Source organism: Ctenopharyngodon idella, chromosome 23, assembly GCF_019924925.1.
Source record: "Ctenopharyngodon idella isolate HZGC_01 chromosome 23, HZGC01, whole genome shotgun sequence".
Lineage (NCBI taxonomy): Eukaryota > Metazoa > Chordata > Actinopteri > Cypriniformes > Xenocyprididae > Ctenopharyngodon > Ctenopharyngodon idella.
Genome location: NC_067242.1, coordinates 20,901,697 through 20,906,289, shown reverse-complemented (window position 1 = coordinate 20,906,289; position 4,593 = coordinate 20,901,697).

Sequence of the window (4,593 nt, the reverse complement as noted above, 5' to 3'; positions counted from 1 at the left end):
TTTGCTGTTTAGTTTGATTTGAAGAAATTCTGTCTTTGTTGAACTGAGCACTTCTCAGGTTTAAGATTTCTAAACAACAGGCTGATTACATGAATATATTTTTGTTACTCCCCTACACTGTAAAACCCAAAAAGTTCAGAATACTCAATTATTGTAGACACCGATTACCTCAAAAAATGTAAGTAAAGCAACTCAAATTTTTAAAGTAAACAATAATTATAAGTAACAATTACATCAAACTAAATTTTTTTTTATTTTATTTAATGTTTAAGTCCACTGTACTTAAAACTATTGTTTACCATACGTAATGTTTCTCATTTTTCAATTATTTTGATGCAGTGGTTGTAAAACCCAATAAGTTCAGAATACTCAAAACATTTATGTAAACAACTCGGATTATTTTAGTAGAACTTAAAAAATATATATTTTATACTACATTCGGTAATTACAATTTCATTTAAATATTGAATAAACACCTAATCTTTACAGTTAAATGTTAGTTAGCAACAGCACACCAGCATGCGCTAATGTAACCATCAAAGAGACTATCAGTATTTACTTGCATGAACTGTTAATCAACAAGCAGTATTGATAACCTTGAAATTTGCAGTCCATTCTTGACCTAACCACAGGCAATACATAGCACCATGATGATAACCCAACAAAACTTCAACATCACAGAAACACATTTAAATACCAAAATAACAGAACATTAAACAATAACACCTCTTCCCCTGTATTAATCTTGCGCAACACTTCAACATTTATTCTCCTTACAGAGTGTGACACAAAGCAAGCTGGGAACTTGAAATCTGCTACAACTCAGTTTAGGGTCGAATGGATTCTTCTGATAATGTTGGCAACGACGTGACCTGGATGACGTGGCTTTATATCGCTCAGTAAACGTAAAAATTATTTAAGTCTAAGGGTGTACTCATGTTGAATTACACAAAAATAAAACTAAATTCCTTGTTCAGAAAATGTAATTGTTTTGAGTTGCATCAATGATTTAACAGACTTTAATTGCAGCGTACTCAGTCTTTATAAGTTAGTAGTACAGTTTGGGTTTACTGCAGGTTAAACCTATAAATTTTACCCACCTAGATCTCTAACCTATGGAAGCTTGTTTCCGCCACTGAGCAAAAAATAAAAGGTAATTGCGACTTTCTCACAATTCGGACTTTTTCACAATTGCGAGTTTATTTCTCAATATTGGGGGAAAAAAAAGTTAGATGTAAACTCGCAATATTCTGTATATTTATATTATATAATTCATATCCCATAGCGGAAACAAGCTTCCATACTAGCCACTATGCTATAATGCACGGTTATTTCAGAACAGCAATCATAAACACGGTATTAAAGCTTCTCTATTCTTTGCTGTTGGGTTGATAAACAGGTTTGCATGAGGAAATGCAACAGACAATGTATTAATGTAGACAAAAAAAATCCTGTTACATGATATTCTAGTGCTGAAGTACAGAAAGGTTTTAAGTAAATGTAAAAGGTCATTTGATAGTGTATGTGGTTCAATATCTCCATTTGCTTTGTCCTATCATAAATAGTAGTACTGTAAAAAAAAAAAAAATATATGGCTGAGCTCCCACACATATTTTTAGATAATTATGGGCCATTATTTGGAGCATAAACCATAAGATATGTCCACCCTGTCATGGACATATATATTAGTGTTAAATACGTTTTCATTGCAATATTAAGATGCAAATTATATTTTCTGAAATGTATGATGTCCCTTTCCTAAATAGGTTATTTGTTTACTTAAAAATTATAAATGCATAAAAGATTTTATGCAAATTGTGTTTTTAAAGAAACTTATACAATGTATTTTTTTTTCTTATTTTGAGAAAACTGTGATATTTGGATGCAGTTTGTTTGCATGTTATTGTACCCACACCTAGCTATTGAACACACTGGATTATATAGATATGATATAATTATTTAAAATATTATTTTAAAATGTCAAGATGACAGGATGGACCAGCACATGACGGGGTGGACACATAAAGCAGAACACACAAAGCGTGAGAAAATATGACAATGAAAAATTTATTCAACTTCTATTTATTCAACCCCCTGCCGCTTATTCATTTTAGTTTAATTTAATTCATATTGATTCAATACATCTTAAAGCTGCAGTCTGTAACTTTTTTTTGGTTAAGAATTATCCAAAATCAAATTTTGAGCAAGTACATAACCAGTCAGTGTTCAAAACAATCTCCTTACCTTAGCCCGATTCACAACGGTAAGCTTGTAATAATGTTTTATAATTTGAGTGGTACTGGTAGGTTTACACGGGAAATTCGAGCTTCCGCCGTTCGTCATCGCGTCATTACATCACATCTGTATACATACAGGAGTTCCGGCTAGCAGGCTATATCGCATGTGTGTGGATGCAGCAGGCAGCGGATTGTGTGTAGCCTCTTCATACAGCAGCTGGAATGTAATTAAACTTGTCATTTTGATGAGGGTTTGTAATCCAGCTAGTTCAAAACTTCAATCATCGTTGACAACTGGTGCGTTGATGGACAACCCACACATACACCTCAAAACATTAGATGCTTCCGTGCTGAGGAGTCGTGCCAATGCACAATCCACGTAAAGATAATAATTCTGCAAATAACTGCAATTTCAGGATTCGAACAAGGATTGCAACAAAGAGGGAAAGCTTACGGACTGCAGCTTTAACTAAAAACCTCATGTAAACACATCATGAACAGAGAGAAACACTTCTGAAAAGAAATCTAGATATACATTCACAAACAATAACAAAAACACAAACAATAAATCATTTATAAATTACAAAATATTATCTATAGCAGATGCTTCTATAAATTACAATATTAACTACAAATGAATGCTAAGTCCACCCTGTCGAGTCTTAAGTGGTCGACAGGGTGGACATTTTGAGCTTCAATTAGCATATTAGCTTACAACTGTGACTAGCTAAACAGCTATTCTGGTTGTTAAAGAGAATTTGGTATATTTAAACGTACATATTTTGAAAATATTGTATTCTAATCACTTCCGGCATATTTTATCCCGACAGGGAGGACATGTTAAGCTTTGGCGAAACAAGTAAGCAAACTCAAACGAAGAAAATCTGTGAATTGGAAAGTCACCAACTTACTCATTCAGCCGTTGAAATTCCCGCCACTGAAGAGACAAAAAAATCTGTTGTGCTGATGTCACTAAAGGGGATGACCTTTTCTAAAAGGGACAGATTCCCCAATAGGACAGGGTGGACAACCATTCAAGGTACATGAAAAAACTCATGTTTTTTATTAAATAAAAATATTGTTTTTATTACCAAATGATCAGTACGCTCAAATTGAGTAATCTCTTATTTAAAAAAATATTAATAGGAAAACTAGACTTTTAAAATGTATGATTTGACTATATTTTACTCATTCAAATTTAATGAGCAGTGCATGGGACATAGCAAAATAACACACATCCTCTTATACAAAACTAAAAAAAAATCTAGAAAATGTATCTAAAGAGCCAAGTAATGCTTTTGTTATGAATATAAAAACTTAGCCTTATATCACACACACTGTAAAAAATATTCCTGTAGTTTTTACAAAATAATTTTGGCAGCTGTGGTTGCCAGAATAATTTTGTAAAAAATACAGAAAAACTGTAAACACATTTACAGAACAAACTGTCAATTTTACAGTATAAAACTGTAATTTACAAACAAGAAAATTTGAATGTAAACAAGTAAATTCAACAATGCATACTACTACTAAAATCTGTTTTGTACCTTTAACATATACTGACAACCACCATAATAATTCAGGTGATAAAAGAGAAAGCCACATGAAGAATCAGAGTTCATCACAAGTAGCTTTTCCACGAGCTGAAGTATATACTAATGTAAAGAGGGTGCAAAGAGTCATTCACGCAAACGCAAAACACCATCATGGTAACCCACAACACTTACATAATGCAATAAACATTCATTAAACAACAGAAGATGTAACATAAACATAACTGATAACAAAAACTATTAAGAAACATGATTTTTTAAACAAAATACTTTTAAATATGGAGTGTCACACAGGGAATTGTGGGAATATCAGTTTACAGTTTTTGACTGTAAATTATACATTGATTTGTTCTTTTTTACTTCTAAAAATTGTAAAATTTACAGCATTTTACTGTGAAAATTACATAAAATGTCTGGTAAGAGCTTTTACAGTTTTTCCCTGTATATAGTACTGGAACTTACTGTTAACCTATTTGCAATTTTTTTTCCGTAGCGTTTTTACAATATTTCACTGTTAAAATCACATTCATTTTTTACAGTGCACCCTTTGACAGTCATTTTTATGTTAATTTATTATGGCAAATGAGTTATGTACAGGACACCAAAAGGCACCCTACAGTGATATTGATCCATACGCATATTTTACAGAGTTGGGCATTTGGTTCATTTTAATGTGGTAATGTTAAATGCTTCCCCTGTTGAAAGTACACATGGGGACTCCTGGAAGGAGTTAACCTCTGCATCATTACTCTGAAAACTAATAGTCAGGTTTACAGAAATCCACAGTACTGTGAGGAAATCGT